Consider the following 17,435-nt stretch of genomic DNA (forward strand, 5'->3'; position numbering starts at 1 on the left):
AAGAGGTAAGGGTAACTGAGGAAAGAGTGGCTCAGCTGGAGGTGTTACGACAAAAGCAAACATCCTGCAGAAATGCATGTGAGTAGTCCCATTTTCTTAAGACTTTGTGAGTGCAGGGCCTAAAGAGGTTATTGGTTTGGGACAAATGACCCCTAACTTGTAGTAAGTACTGCTGCTCAACTCTAAGAGCATAACTAAAAGAATCATTCTGTTGAGCAAGACCTTAGATTAGATATGAATTATTTCATTTTCATTTCATTTAGTTTGATTTTCTCTCTATTTCCTATTTTCTAAATTAAATAAACCTTGCTTGATTTAAGATAATTTGCCTTTACTGACTATTACTTAAGGATAAGCATTGCAAAGCCATTCCATGAGAGGAGGAAAACAAAAACACTGAAATTAGGGTTTAGCAAAGCAGATATCGAAGTGAAATACATGATGAAAGGTGAGTTGTCTACTCTTCAGCCCCAAGAGCTGTTGTGAATCCAGGGAGGTTCTGGATAGAAAGGAAATAGGGGAAAACCTTAAAATTAAGGTACTAGCTACGTGTCCCAAACTCACCATCTACATCCAGTAAGTAATAGATCTCATTCAAATATTTCTTCCCTTTCTCAACATCTAACATCACTGCCACATTGTACCACTCTACATGCATACCTGCTACTCATTTTACTGCCATCAAATAAATAATAGAATTATTTAATATTTCCGCCCTATGGACTGAACAGACATTTGTGATTGCTACATCACTCACCCTCCAACTAAACAAAAATTTCCCAGGTATATTATACTCGCAGAGAGTTTTCGGCGGCACAAGGATGAACAATAGGGCTGGGGAGGGAGTTACCCATGGACTGGCAGGAGTAACTCCGTGGTGGGAGGAGCAGCAGTTTTGGTGCAGGTGAAGATTTGGGGAGGGGAGTAACAGCATCTGCTTCCATAGATAGACTGCTCTCCATGTATGGAAGATGTGGAGAGCCCAGAAAACCCACTGCTGTGAGAGGGAGGTCTAAAAAAGGTCAGAGATTGTAAGCACAGTATGTAAATGGTCATTGAGAGGGCACATTTATAGGGAAATAATCCCTTGAGGTGAGGAAGACAAGGGAATAATGGAGATAAAAATGGTCTCTGTGGGAGCTGTAGGCTCACAGGTTGAGAGAGATGTTTGCAGTCTCAATATGCTGTACACCTTTAAGAAATAAGCTGGCTTTGACCAATGCCACAAGCTTTCCCAGTGGTTCTACAGACACTGTCAAGCTTCCTTTGCGTATCCTATGCTTAAAAATTTTATAAGCTGAGCTACTCTTGTATTTACAGATAGTACAGCAACAGGGACCCATAACCAGTAAATAGAGTTGGATGATACACCTTTTTTCTTAGGGGTTATGTGGAGAGATTATGGGCTTCAACAATTTAACTGCCTTGTTTTATTTCTACATTATATTGCAGTTGCATCTGGAAAACAGAAAATTCAGTTTTAAAAATAAGAGAGGGAAATAGAGGGGAGCAGAGGAGAGAGGAGGAAAGCAAGAAAAAAGAAGAAATTGAGCAAGTTAGACTGGATGTGTTCAGTTGCTTATTGGCTTGACCTAATCATAGAGGTTTCCCCCAAACTATTAATATCTGAAAGCTGAATGCCATTTTACTCATTATTCTCTCATTACATTTTACTATTTCCAGAGAGACGGGCAGCAAAGCATCTCTCTGACATTGCACCCTCGACCCCATGAAAATCTTTAACAGATTAATGTCTATAGTCTCGTATCTCTTTAGTAGCTGCTAATCTGTGCAAAGCAAATTGTTTTGGATTTACCTAGAACATCACTGCCCACCCTGTAATTTGTAACTGCTGTTTGCCGTGACAGAAACTCTTAATCACACTACACGCTAGAGATATACCTTAAACTCATTAAAAGCAGCAAACTTTTTAAGGGCAAAACACCAGGAGCAGCTAACCACCTCGGCAGCTCAATTCTGAACAAAATTTTTCCATGGGACAATTCTTTCCATGCATTACTGTCTCTTGCACCATGCTTGTTGCCTGGGAGAGGAGGCGTTCGTTGGCTTGGATCCACCAGCTACACCCATCTCCTCTTCTTGCCCACTGCTGCCACCTCCGTGGCATCCCACCATGCTGCTGGAGTGGGGCAGAGAGGAGTCGCGCCGTGGGGCAGCACTCCCCAGCACCAACCTCCCACCTCCCACCCCACAGCGACTCACCGACGCTCTGGTAGGACAGGTCTCCTGGCTGCGGATCCGTCCTCAGGTCTGCCACCGTCACCACCGCTGAGCTGCCTGAGCACCTTCTTGACGAAAATCAGGATGTTCCACCTAGTACAGAGACATATCCATTTAGATCAAAATGTATCCGGGAACAATTTTTGCATGAAGATGTTCCTTCATTCCCATCTGTGCATATCACAGTTTTAAATAACGCTTGCACTTTCCAAACTCTTGCTTCACCAGAAAAAATAGCCAGAGCAAACTACAAGACAAAAACAAAACCAAAAAACCCCAACAAAAATAAATGAAAATGAGTAACGAATAAAACACAAAGCAACAAGGAAATGCTGAAGCAATCACTCCTCCTTATACATTTGTTTTGCTGTCTGACATACACAATAAATTGTAACAGTTACCAAATAACCATTCAAGTTCAAATGATGTACACACATCTATAATCTTAGTTAGCTGCTTGCTGGCATACTTCAGGAATGCCACTGTGTCCTCTGGTGTAATTCTGTATCAATGACTTTTCCAAATAAATCTAGTTGCTGGTTTATATTAATGAACTGTCACAGTTCCCATTGTTTTTCCATGGTCTTGCAGCTGCATTCTTTCACAGGTGCTTGGCAAATTAAAATGATGCTGGTTTGGGGTTTCAGGCTGATACAAAATCACTCCTTCAGCAGATTGTTAGGGAGTTATTCATGCAAGAAACACATCTTTACTTTAGACAGTCTGCTTTTCTCCTTATCCTCATCTTCCTTCACTGACCCTTTGCATTTCTGATGCTTCCTGGTGATGAAATAAAAATCAAGATTGCTTCTTGTTTCTACTTAGAGAAGAACTCATTTGACAATAATAAGCTTGGAGTGGAAAGCACGGCTTGACTCTGCTCTGTTATCCTGATGTAAACCAAAAGCACTCCCAGTGAAGCCAGTGTGCTGGGCCTCATGACAGTGTAAACTGGCATAGGTCTGTTGTCTGAGTGGAGCTGGAGTAGGTTACAGACTAGTTAAAGGTCTGGCACAACTTAAATGGGCATAACTGGTAGGATAATCAGGCCAGTAATTTTGTTAATCTACTAAAAGAACAATAATGGTAATTATGATCGTTTAATTTCTAAAGCACAATTCAAAGTGAAATCTCAAAGCATTAAGAGTATTTATGACAGAACTCTCTGCCCCTGATCCTGGGGAACAGCAAAGCCCGGCAGCTTTCCCTGAAGTCAGCGGGAGATGTGGGTGCTACCACTTCTCAGCCTCCATGCTCCCGTTACTCTGAGACAAACAGGCTTTAACCACCAGTTACAAAGTTAGAGGCATCTGACATTTCAGGCTGTCTCCATTTTTGGATGCAAAAGCTGTAACATTCTGGTAAGGACCTCATCTGATGGCAGGCTTCTCCACTGATTTGCAGGATCTTTGTGTACTCAGCAGAGAGATGCTTTCTCGTGGTGGGTGACTGCAAGCAAGACCCAGCCTTGGGTGCTTTGAATTGCCAGCTGGAGGCATCTTAGCTTTTGCTATTCATATTAAGCTTAGGAATATCAGCTGTTTCATCTATATCTTCAGACTAGACCTGTAAAGTCACAAGCTATGAATCTCTTTGCTGTTGCACCGTTCTCAATGCAGAAGCAGGCAGCTGCCCAGAGAGCTCGCGAATAGGCATGTGGCCGTGCCCCTTCCAAGCACAAACAGAACAAGAGGAAAGCTTTAGGTCAGCTGAACTAGATATTCAGGCGGTGTAACTCCGTGCAGCTTTCCCTGACTCAAGAGGTAGCACACTCTATTCTCATCCCTTGGGTAAGGCTGATCTCAAGGACGTGCAAAAAGGGTCATGGAGGAGCCTGCAGACTGCACGGACCACCGGGCTCTGAGGATCCATAGGAACTGTGCACACCAGCTGTGCCTCCATGATTCCCCACCGAACCCAAAGGCTCACTATTAAAGTCATGGGTAAGGATGAGATATTAAATATTTGCCACGAGGTTAAACAGTTGTTGAAATGATTCAGTAGGGTGTCATTGCTTTCATTTAAAATATTTCACTTGTGACTCAATATTAACAATAACAATGAGAATATTTAATATGCAAGAACCTATTCATTTACGCTAGCCAGATGCACTTTTGCTTTGTGTTTTCTCCCTCTAGTGCTTTTTTTTCCTAATCCCTCGTTTCTTTTCAACCTTTTAAGCTCTCTCTCTAGTTTTACAGACAACACAATCAATGTATCTGAACAAGGCCCTAGAGTTCCTGCTGGGGAACAGGAGGTTATTATATTTTAGGGATAACTTCATGCATTTCCATTGCTCCTTCTAAACCAATTCTAAGATATTTATTTACATTTAGTGCATATTAAGCGGTGAAAGAACGTTGCACTGGAGATGATACACACACCGCAATCAGTAGGTTTTGAGTTGGCAATTTTCAGATCATCTGAATGAGCACGGGGCAGAGGGAGATCTTGTGTCAATGCCCGTTTTACTGTCTCATGTGTAGGAGGTGGCCCAGAGACAGTGCAGAAACATGTCTGTATCTCTGATACTCTAGCTGGGGTGTCTGGAAGCACCAACCACAACTCTGCTGTAGGGTTATCATACCAAGAAACAGTAGGTCTGGAACAGCGCACTCAGACTACGTCCTGCTCTACCTATTCCCTGTTCTGGTCTCTCCTCACTGTCTGCTGTGTAGAGCTTTCTGGTTTCCTGAAGATCAATTACAGGACTTCACCCAACAGAAGGACCTCTCCTGCCACCTCACTGATCACCCTGCTATGCAACATTTGAGCTACTCTAGCAAGGGACAAGTTTCCTACAACTTCCAAGTCCCAATATGATTAATGATACAGGTTCCTAATGAAGATGACAACTTAAGGTAAACTACATGAATACATATGCTTTTGACTTTATAATTGGTTTATGCTGCAGGGCCCAACGTTCAACATAAAATGTACTATCCATAAAGTGTATCTGCCTCCAGACTCCAGCTCCTGGGTTTGGTCCCAAAAGGACTGGGAGGCATGAGGGAACAGGTCAAAGCATGTTTATCTTGATGGCATTATGGGAGAAAAGTGAAAGACATTTCATTTCTCAGGAAGGGCAGCTTACAACAAAAAACCCTAACATCCTGATCCTACTGGTTCTGGTACCAACCAAGAACTTTTAACCAATGTAAACCACATCTCAGATCATACAGTGCACAGAACTGGAGCATGATGGACACCTTCTTCAGGTAGGGGTTTTGTGATGCAGGTCTCATCTGATGCTGTTGGTTTGCCTGTTTTGCAAAACAACACACAGGTGCGGCAATGAAGGTTATGGGAAAACAAAATTACAGGGTTATGATATGTAAGAAGAAAGTAGTGCAAGCAAAGATCTTGCAGAAAAGCAGCAGATGCTGAAGAATTGTGTCCCAGGATTTCTACACTGTTACACTGAGCACAGCCAAGGTGTAGAACGGCATTCAGACACGGCACGTGGCGATAGACAAGAAAGCCTACGAAGATAAGTGTTACAGTCAGCATGGGGATTTTGTTCATAGCAGTAAGATTATCTGTTACAGATCCTAGCTGTGAGAAACTAGGTACCCACTGGAGATGCATGTTGCAAGAACCCACTTGAAAAAGCAGCAGGCAATAAAGTAAGAGAGCGCAGAACCATCACCAGCCGTGGCAAAAGGCACCGTACCGAACACCAGAGAAAGATGGAAAGCAGAGGACCGAAAGATTTTCTGAGGTTAATATCCTAGGCAGTTCATATTCTCCTGAGTCACACACGCTCAGTGAAACCTTGCAAGTTGCATTACTTGAGTTCAAACACAGATCTCATCCTCCACCTTGCTTTTTCAAAAGCCAGCATTCAGAAATCCTGTGCTTGCTGCTTCACTCATCTTTATGAACTGATTTCTTTCTAATGGATCAACAGCACTATTTTTTCTTAAGGACTTCACCTGTAGCAAATTTAAACTAAACCTGGCCTGCAGCTATCAAAGTCATACCAACCGGCGTGGATAGGTAGTTCCACTGCCCCCAGCTCATACAATGCAATCTATTTGGTTTTTCTTCTTCTTCTCAAAATGATTGTTTCTGAGCATGAGAAAGTTCAACCCATTGTGTGGTGCTGATGATATCTGTAAAAAATGGCATATCATAACCCTATTTCTTGTGAAAATTTAGAATAGGTTTCAACCTTAAATATGGCTGCTCTTTTTTAAGATTCCAGAGGGCCCTATTAGCCATACCACATTAGCTATTAATGCAGAACTTTTAAAGTACATCCAAAAATTCATCTAGCTTATTTTCAAAAAAGAATGGGAGAATCTTTATTTAAAAAATCCTAAAACTGCAATATTACTGCAACTCTGTCATGTTAAAGGGATGATGTCAGGTAGTTCAGTTTAAAATCTAACCTTTTATCAAAACCAAAACATTCTACAAAAGCCAAACCCTAGTTCACTCTCTATTTGTGACAGTCTTTTCTTGATACCTTCCCTCTAAACCTTGCCTCATCAGAAAACTTGCCCAGTTCATGAAAATAGAAGACTTTAGAATTTGATCTCATTTTTAATACAAATGTCTTCATGCTTTTTAGGACACATTGCTTAAAATAATATTTACATTGGATTTAACCACTGTCCTGCAATGTAATATTAGCAACCAGAGGGCTTGCTACTCGTTTGTACAGAAATGACAAGTCACAGGGTGTTTCATCTCTTTCTTGCCAGCTGCTAATTGCATTACAAGATGCTAACTTTAAGCATATGCAAGTCTTATTTCCAGCCTCCAAGCAGAGAGGCAAGTCCAGAGAGGTGCTGTGCACCTGCAGCTCCTACACAATTTGCTCTAATCAGGTTATTCTCTCTCTCCTGGGTGCTTACAGGCAGCCTGTTATCCTAGCAGTTGGGTATTTCAGTTCAAATCCTAATACTCTGTTATTGCAGTCAAATAACTCCATTCTGATGCGACTGGCAGGGTGTGCTGAAGCGTAGTTACTTGCCCAAGACCACAGCAGATGTTTGTAAGGGAGCACAGGTTTGACCCAAGACTTGTCAGGTCTTAACCACTGTCCATCCTTACCCCCTCTCTGGAAGCCCATGAGATCCTGTTGGTGGTTGAATTACAGTACATTACCAAAATACACAAGCCAACCCTTAGACTCTTTCCAGATAAGAAAATTCAGCGAATACAGTGGTAACATGCTTGGGCTTGATTTTGTGCCATTTGTAAGAAATATTTCTTCCTGATCTGCTGGCTTATTATTATATCATGCTATCCCGTCTTTTCCCTTCATCCCAGGGTGAGGTATTGGGTCTACTCAGTGTTTTTTGCTGAGATGTCTTTGATGTCTTTTACGATTTCTCATAGCCAGAGGAAGCTCCTCTCTCGCACTTCCTCACACTGGGTGTTTGGGTTGAAAGGCACAGCACTTAGGATTTGGTCGTGAGTGAGGTGCAAAAAGTAAACAGATGTTATAAGTGGAGAAGACTAAATTAGATCATGGAATTTCAAGATTGTTTCATTCGGATTCACAGCTGGGAAGTTATTAGGAACAGAAATAAGGACAAGCATTTTCTTTCACTATCTTATTTTCATCCTGAGAAAACCTGCCTGAGCTCATCTTAAAATTGTGCAGCGACAAAGTCACCTCTCAGCCACTTTCTCATTCATCTTTTCTGAGATTGTCAAATCTGTCAAACACTGTCATTGGGCTGTGAGCTACAAGTTTAAGAACGCCTTTATAGTCCGTGGAGATACGTGGCTGTAAGATGACCAAACATAGGTGTCTACACCAGGGTGAGCAGAGACACGTACCTCACATGTAAACATCTAAAGTGCAGACAGCCTAAATTTAGATATCTGAGTCAAGAGTAAATCTTTCCTGCAGCGATAAGAAGCACTTCATCGGGATCCAAGACCAACAGAGGTTTGATGCTAGGAAACTCATACCACTATGGGTTTTCTGCTCTTTGTATTACTGTTTCCTTTCCAAATTCGTGAAGATGAAAGTTAAGCTGTTGCTAGGTCTGTGCAGTAATTGCACAGTGGAATATAAACCAGCTGCCCTTATAACTTGTGAATAAAAATAACAACAGAGCTGGGGAATTCAGATCTCACAGTTCAGCAGGAGCCTATCCACTAATCCTGATATGACTCTACTCTCTCAACAGAAATATCGTGGCCTATGAATTGATTTGCATGAAGATCTTGTTCTTATTCATTGATCCTGGTCACTTGTTGAATGATATCAGGTTGATAAATTACATTTGAAACATAATCTATAACCAACTGGCTCTTCTTGAGTAGGGTACGTTAGGATAAGCCACAGCATCAATTTTGACTGTTAGATCTACACCTTGAAACTTCAGCAGTAGGTTGGAGAGTGGATGAAAAAATATTTTTGTAAATATAAAGCAGAAGGTACTAGACTGACTGTTTCTTGGCAAAGGAGATGCAGACTGACTGCCTGTGCCCACACAAGAGGCTGGAAACCAGTAACAGGGCTGGCTTCAAATGAGAGCAATTCATCTTCTCACTTGATTAGAGAAGCTTACGTTTTCAGTGGTTGAGGACCACTAAATTGGTGAGATGATCTGGACTGAGATTAGAGCAGGTTATTTTAGATAAAATAAACAATAATTTCTGGGATTATATCGACCAAAAAGGTTATGCCAGCTCCTCTGCCAGAAGAATAACATAATTCTGAGATCTGCTGTTCCCTGCTCAACAGTTTCCAGGCTCTTTGTGTTAAGGGTTCATGCATCAATCATTCCCCTACTGCCCCTTCCTAGCTGCCATAAGCATCCTGCATTTCTTTATAACTCCATTTATTACAGAGAATCTGTAGGGAGCAAAGGCTGTGGCTTCCTTCTCTAATCTTTCTACACTGGTACTGTTAAAAATCCAGAAATCTCTATGGGAACATGACTTTGTTTTGGATGTTGTGTTCCCTTTCTTTACCATTGTCAATGGGAGTTGATGGCCCTGCACCCAGGAGCAGAACCCTGCACAGCATTGCAGTAAGGTTTTGCAACAAGCACGTCCACGCTCAGGGTAGGTATCACCAGGTCCTCGGGGCTGGGCTCCTGCGAGGGTGGAGCAGCGCTCTTCCCCTCCTCGCTCACGCAGATGCACACCCCAATGCTCACCAGAGCCAGAATTGAGACCCTTGGCAAAAAAGTGGATGGTATATATAAACGGTGCTATGCTGAACACAGTCCTTCATGAATAACTTTTTTTGCAATTTAAAGTGAAATGAGATGAGCCTTTCAGAACCTGTCATTCAATAAATTCAGCACTATTATCTGTATTTTTGCTATGCAGAATATTAAAAATAATTTTACTGGTGAATCAAGCAGCTATAAACATTTTAAGCCTTGAATTACTTCCTCCCTCTTCTGCCAAAAGACACACAGCTCAACAACATGATGCAAAAAAGAGACAAATGTTCTGGATCTTCTCATTTTTCTCCTGAAGTTGGAACACTGAAGGTGCAAGGGTACAAGCTCTTTTCAACAGCCATGAAGGCAAGAACTCTACTTTCCTTCCATGCAAAAGTCTCAGGCAATAATGCCCTACAGTCCCTATAGCTTGTTGGGACATTAGATAAATGGAATCTCTTTTGATTAATAAGTTTTGTCAATATTCATCATCTGTGAACATATACAGAGGAAGAGGTCAGGAGAAGGCAAAGTACCAGCCCTTCCTTTCCATTGTTAATATTCTTGGAATTCAATAACAGTAAAAGAAACAATTATGTGGACAATTATTTCAGTGTTTCCTTTTACAACAATATAAAAGGTAGAAAATGAACATTTTTGTATGATATACTATATTCACTCTGATAGTATTCTGATGCTTTCAATTACTCTTGTTTCCAAGATTACATTGCACAGATAAAATAGTCATCTTGGAACATTAAAAAACAAAACAAAAAACATCATTCTCCATTTATGTAAATTTTATTCTTGACAATTATAATGAAGGCCACATAGAGAAGTAGGTGCATTTGCAACATCATTCTATTCATGCCTTCATTTTTTAGGCTTGATTGTTCAAAACTCCACTGAATAATTGAATGAATAGATGATAGCACACAAGAATATTTTCTTTTAAATAAGAAGACATTTAATTATTATGTTTTATATAATGTGGAACACTAAAGTCACTCGGAAACAGCTTCAAAAAAAGGCTTTTTAAAAAAATGTGGGTTTTGTTCAAGATTATTTATTTTGGGTTAATGGGTTTTGTAAAAGTGCTCAAGTGATTTAGGAGCTTAAATCCAGGAATAAGCCAATGAAAGAAGAGCTGTTAAGGTACCTAAGTATCTGTGCAATGTATTTTAAATGTTTTTGAACAAGCAAAGACTGGGAGGAAGACAAATTTGTCTAGAATGTAAATAATTTGTCCACTAATTACAAGATATTTTATGTGAAAAGTGAATGAATTTATATACATATATATGTATGTCTTAAATAGATATCTGAATATTTTTTTAATGTCATGTGTATTGCAGTTTCTATTATGCCTAAATGCATGTGCATAATTCAAAGTGGATCTCAGGAAAAGAATGTTTTTGTATGAAGCAAAACAAGATCCAGAAGTAGCCAAATGAAGGCTCACCGAGGAAATAGAAAAGAAAGTATTACTTGCAGGGAGACTTACTTTATGGCCTCAGCTAAGCTGGCAATGTTGACACTTGCAAGGTCTAAACCTAGGATGAAGGGAATACCTAACACAGTCTATGTTACCATGTTGAGGAGAAAGCAGCAGCAGAAGGGCCACTGCCACAAACAGGCAGAGGAGCATCCTACAGAGATGTCTTTTATTTCTCTGTGCACGCAGAAGATATTTGGGCTGAGTGGAATTGATCAAAATTTGCCAAAAAGGGGCGAGTCAGTCATCTGCACTTTCTTACCCTTTCTCCATTAAACTTAGTGAACAAGTGCAGTTTTGCTTCGAAGAAGTTGCTCTGCAGTCATTTTATTGACTCATTAAGGTCAAGGCCCCACATATAAAAAAAATACTTTACTGGTGCCCAGTAAAGCTGGGTAAGCTGCGGTGAAGTACTTGGGAAGCAGAGAGCGGGTGCAGAGGAATTTGTGCCCAGGATACCACGCTCTGCGACAGAAAGGAAGGGGCACAGGACCGACGCGGTCCAACGTGCGGTGTGCCCCTTTGCCCCTCCTGCCCATCCCTCCTTCCATGTCGGCTTGACAGGGACGATCCTACCGGGCCCTCCTCTGCGGCAAGCCTGCAACAACTAACCGGGGAACAGCAAGCCAACTTCATATCCAGCCTACCTCTTCACATCGGTGAAGTTACAGTGGAGATTAGTTTAGCTCAATATGTTTTGGTCTATTATTTCAGTAATTGTTAGGTTTTACCGAGTGATCTGGCACACAGATTTGCTTGGATTGTATTCTCCTCTGCTCGTACAGTTCCTGCTCAGACTTAGAGTTCTGTTTGTGTCCTATCTCTTTTTTTCAGAAGAGCTACTTTTAAAACCCGGTGCTGACTGAATTGCTAATCTTTAAAACATTTGCAGAAATAGAGATTTCATCCCACACAATGGATTATCCGAAAGAAAAAGAAATATTGGCACAAATATCACTCTGGCTGGGGTTTATTCCACAGCAAAGCAAATAATCTGAAAGAACAGAAGTCTGGTGGCCTGACTCCCATGTGTAGGTAGCACTGATGAGTAACTTCAAATTTCTATCTGCAATACTTAACCGTAACTTATGCTAGTCATCTCGTGCCTTAAATAGACCAGAAAGTTTTTTCATTACAGCATGAAGATATGTCAGCTTTTGAAAGCTGAGCCTCCTTTCAGGAAACTGTAAGTAAATTTTACAGCCTTTAACTTCACTATGGTCTGACAAAATCTGACCATTTTCATGTACATCTCTTGTGTGTTTTGTATGTCTTCACCCCAGGTAAGCAAAGGTTTTTTCCATGAAGCTTGGACACTCAGGTTTATCATGCTCAAACATCCTTCCTTGTGCTCACAGCCACAGGATCGGGTGCTCAGGATCCTTCCAGACCTGGATGCCTTGGAAGTTGCTACAGGCTACCACCATGCGTTTGATCTAGGACAACCATAGACCTCAGAATCGGCATCTATGCCAAATGCTCTTTGGGCTCCTTGGAAGAAGCAATACGGCAGGTTTGGCTGAAGCCACACCAGTCAGAGGTCGTCCTGACTGCAAACACAATGACTTTGTTATGTTGTGTGTGTGAGAGGCAGGAAGGTTTGAGATGCTGCAGTGTGATCCAGTGTCAAAGACAAGTTTTAAAGCATAGACCTGCTCTTGAGCCAAAGAACTAGGGATATCTGAACAAAAAAAAGTCTTTAGAACATTCTTCTGTGAATAAAAGGAGAGTACACCTGATCAGTATTGCCTATTATTAGAGTATTTGATATAGCCAGAAAAAAACCAAACTTTGGGGCACAAAGCATTCATACCATTCCCACAGAATGGGAAATTTCCGGATAAGTAGGTGGGACACTTGTGCAGAGTTCAACTTAACATGTTGCTCAATTAGTCAGTTGGAGAGAAAAATGTAATTAGCATCTGCTGAACAAAAAGGATTGTTAGCAAAGAAAGAGGTGGTAAGACCCTATGGGATATGACACAGTTAGGTGGTTTATCAAAAAACATAAGTGCTCAGAATAGTAAAAGAAATTATACCTAATCTTATAATATATAACATAGGGGCAAAAGGGCATTAGTTATACCAGTCACTGTCACGCTTACTTCAAGAAGAATTTGAGACTTAAGTTCTAAAGGTAAAGTGTAAGTTCTAAAATTGATTTAATTTTAGTAATTGGATTTTTGAAGTTTAATTTCTAAGAACTTCCTCAGTTGGCAACACCAGGGCTAGAGGCTGATAAAAGTAATGCAGAATTCAAAGGCAGGTCTCCTAGCTCAAGTGTTGCACTCTGAAGTTTTGCATTTAACATTCACAGGTAGCCCAATCTGAGCAATCATGTTATAGCTTACCAGTGTGTTACAAGTTCAGAGCAGGGGTTTTCTATGCAACCCAAATATAAGGTAAAACTTGAAGACTGACAATTAAGGAGCAATTAACCTGTTTTTCATGTATTAAATCATTCACTAGAGAAAGCCACAGTCATCTTATTGTAACAACATTGTATTATTATCAATTTAAAAACTGAGAAACAAACAAAAAACCTCCCTTGTTTGGAAAATCACTAAATAAAGCACAGAATCTTCCTCTTCTTTGCATCACTTTATACAGACAAAAATAATCTGAGTTTTTGGAATCTTCAAACAACAGCATGTCACTGAACTGCTTAAGATAATGCAATGACATGTCAATGAAATGTAATTGCATGTTTCACTGCATCTCACCGAGAAAATGATCTAGAACGATCTCATGTTTTATATGCTGACTATATTACGATACACGCCTGGAGCCCTTGGCATGTGGCTTACGTGCCCAGAAGCTTGCTGTTCCCTCTCGGTTACAGTTCTCTGTGCCATTACTACCTACATATTACTGCAAAGCTTAACGTTCAGGGCTAAATTCATGAAGTCTCCACTAGCTTAAGCTTTGAAGTCATCATGCCAATGGCTGTTCTGGTGACACTAACAGCCATCATTCTGTCTTCATTGTCTTAAACATTCCAGACTTTTAATTTGTACCAAGTGCTACCAAAATCCCTTCCTTTGCCCTTGTGGGTCCGGGAAAGGCAAGGTAACAAGGAAAGGTATTATGCGTTTTTAATTCAGACAATGGATAGAGTTGACAAAAAACCAACATACTTTTGGACAAAATCTCTTTATCACATCCTTTCCTTACAGATACATACTTATTACTAAAGCAGGGAAGAAAGCAAAATGCCAGAGCTGGTGAAAGGACTATGTTACTGAAAGCTTGACAACTTTTTCCAGCTATCTGTTGGCCTAATAAAAGATGCTGCGGACTACAGCCCCTGCAGTCCTGCTTCTCCTTTACCCTGACACAGTCAGGGCTCCAGCACTGCTGTGAAATGGCATTACTCTTCTGATTTGTGATATTTTGGCATCTCACTGTTTATTATCTTTTTATACCTGTAGGAAAAATATGTGACAGGTAGGGTACTGGAGAAGATTTTCTAGACTGACTCATAGCTAGGGTAAGCTTTTACAGGATGCTATCTGTTGTAGGCTGTCCAGTGCCAGGAACACTGCAATGCAGTGAGCTTCTTGCTATGCATCTCTCAAGGTATGCAAGCTAGTTGTCTACTTACCTAGTGAAAATAGCTTGAACTTTCTAGAGACTCAGGGGGTTTTCCTTTAGATCACAGCTGAAGTTATTGCTACCCAAATAGAGTATGTCTGCAATCCACAAGGAGATAAAGAAAAATACATTTTGTCAGAGGAGGTTCTTTTAATACTGAAGTCATAGGAAGGAAAGAGGGCATAGTTCCTGAGGCAGAGCCTAAAAATAGCAGTTTAGGTTTTGCCTCCAAAAGAGCACTAAATACATGCTTAATTTTAACCACATGTGTGTTCCCATCTTGATTCAACACAATGTTTAAGCATGAAGCACATGCTTAACTGGGATTTAAAAATATACCCTTAGAGTTAAGCACATACGTGTGTGCTTAAAACCACAGAGATAAAACTGCTCATGTCCCTACTTCTGAGCATATATTTAAGTGTCTTCTTGTCATTGTGCATAAGAAAATTGAGTGCTTTGTTACAGTAAAGGCTGCTCTACTGCCATGGAAAGCACTGCAGTGGTCCAAAGACATCTGCTGAGAGTGCTTGTTTCATTGCAATCCTCTGAAGTAAAGCCCGGGGTGTGGAAAATAGATGGAAGGAAGTAAGCATCTGGTTTCATACTGAATGTGTTCCTACAAGACGGTAGATTTTTTCCCAACTTCAAATCCTGAAAAGAAGGCCTATGAAAGAACAAAACTCAATGCAAAAGCCATCTCTGAGAGCAAAGGGTGCAAAAGAGCAGAAGAGACATTTTGTTAGGAAAAGGGAACGAGGTAGGATCTCCACCCAGAACTTGCAGCTGTAAAAATAACACCTTGTTTGATGGGATCTTTGAGGATTTGGTGTAATTTGTTGCAGTGACAGTGGACACTATGCAAAGCGTGAGACGGAAAACTCAGCAAAGACCCACAGAGTCACTGTTTTGTCAGAAGGGGTGGCGATATTGGTAACCGAGGATGAGTACGTTGAATTTGACAGTGATAAGCTCCTGAGTGGATGTGAAATTTAAACAGAAAAGAGTTTGTAGAGTGAGGCTGCAGAGTGTATTCTCACCCTGTAGAGTGAGAATATAATCCTCCTGCCTTGCATATTCATCCACATGACACAATAGTGGGAGAGCTTCCAAGGTACTTATTAGCCAGAAGTGTGAATGTTGGCCAGATGGTTTCTTTGGATTCTGAATAGTCAAGAGGATCAGACCTGTGATTTATTGTGGGTTCGGCAAGATATGCAGCTACAATAGGCTTTGCTGCTGTTGTTTGGTCAGCTATGGTTGCATGTTCATGCTGCTCTTGCTTTAGTAAATCCAGATGCCTTGGGTGAAATGGCGGACTTACCACAAGCCAAAACAGCAGTAGCCAAAGACAGCTGAACACACTGTCATGGAGTTCTTTGAACCGTCTCATTGGTCATTTGAATATCTACTGCCAAATTTGATATAGCATCTTCCTTTGAGTCATTAGCAAGAACAGTTAGTTTAAACTAAGAATCCAGAAAATAGCCCTAAATGTATTTCCTGAAAGCTGGGGCATGGACTCTGGGTAGTTCTTCCCCAAACATTTTGGCATCCATGGAAAGACTCCTTGAGGATTTTATTTTCTCTTTACATGAAGTTTTTTAATTAACGGTACCAGAATGAAAAATCCTACTTTTGTAATGTGTATTGCTGGTTTACACACATGTTTAATACTTAACTCAATGATGGCCTGTTCACACTTTCAAAAAACATTTACAAAGCTGACTGATGGAGTCCTTTTTTGTTCTCAGTTCATTTCATTGATTTAGTCCCTACTACCTGCCTTTGCTGACCAAACTCTCTGAAATGTATAATTCACTAAAATTTTCTGAACAGCTTTGTAGTAGGAAACACACTCACGTTTGCAGCGTTCCATGAAGTGCTCCAGTTTTCCATCAAATACTGAAAGGTATTTTATTGCTTTTGATAATATTCAACATACGATGTGAAAGATGCACATACATTTAGTCTTTCAACATATATTATTTACTCTTCTGTATTTACTCTATGATTATTCAAACATTGCACAAATTAAGTGCATAGAGACTACATGCAAAGTGCTGAAATCCTAAATTGGCAGCATTTGCAAGCCAGTGGACACTCACATTTCACAGCTGTGGATTGCCACGTGCACGACAGGGCCAGAAAGAGCAGAAATTATCAGGGATAATTTACAGGAAAGAAGGTACAAACCCAGCTAAACCCCACTGCGGTCAAAGTTAGATTGAATGTGGTGGTTTGCTGCAACAGTTTTTCAGACTATCTCCCCACAAAATCAGTTCACTTTTACCAAAATTCCAAGATGAGACCAGCCCTCCATGACAATGAGAAGCTATTATACTAACACCAAGCAGCTCAATTTAAACTTTTTGCATGGTTACAGAATCTTTACAACAACCTGTTTGAATAGTGCTTCTATTTTTTTTAATCTCTAAAATAAATTCTCTTTTAACAGGCTTTCTCTTACAGTTCTATGAGAAGTTACTTGATTTTCTTCTATAGCCATCTTTAGTTTCCAGTGCTAGTCTCATGACAAACTACTGATCTATCACTGTAATGAACTCCCAGAAATCTTCCCATTGCTTTCAAATATGTTGTAAAATTTCTACGGAAAAGCCATTTATGATGAAGGAAAGCATGTTCCACATAAATTCTTCTATTTTATTTGATGTTTTTGTTGTACCACACAAAAATCTGACAGCCCTTGATCACCTAAATTCATTATATGAACTGGAAAAAATGCATATTTTGTGCAGTGGGTTCCCTGCTTCCACCATCAACAGAACATTGTAATGATCATTATTCTAACAACTCTCAGTTTTTGTAAGGCAAAAAGTAGTTTGTGATTGTTTATGTAATATTCATTATTAGAACATTTTTATGGAGTTAATCTGTGAATGAGTATCTCACATACCCCACCTGCAATTTCAGATGTGTTACTAATTTTGATGGGTTATAGA

At 40.4% G+C, this 17,435-nt stretch overlaps 1 long non-coding RNA gene across 1 annotated transcript in view; it reads right to left on the reverse strand.

Moving 5' to 3' along the window:
* Window positions 1-17,435, reverse strand: part of LOC138683334 (uncharacterized) — a 63,940-nt gene that overhangs the window by 37,889 nt on the left and 8,616 nt on the right. Inside the window, exon 2 of the long non-coding RNA XR_011322918.1 lies at window positions 2,224-2,334. This is a non-coding gene — a long non-coding RNA (uncharacterized lncRNA). The remainder of the gene's footprint in view (window positions 1-2,223; window positions 2,335-17,435) is intronic.

Source organism: Haliaeetus albicilla, chromosome W (assembly GCF_947461875.1).
Source record: "Haliaeetus albicilla chromosome W, bHalAlb1.1, whole genome shotgun sequence".
NCBI classification, from domain to species: Eukaryota; Metazoa; Chordata; class Aves; order Accipitriformes; family Accipitridae; genus Haliaeetus; species Haliaeetus albicilla.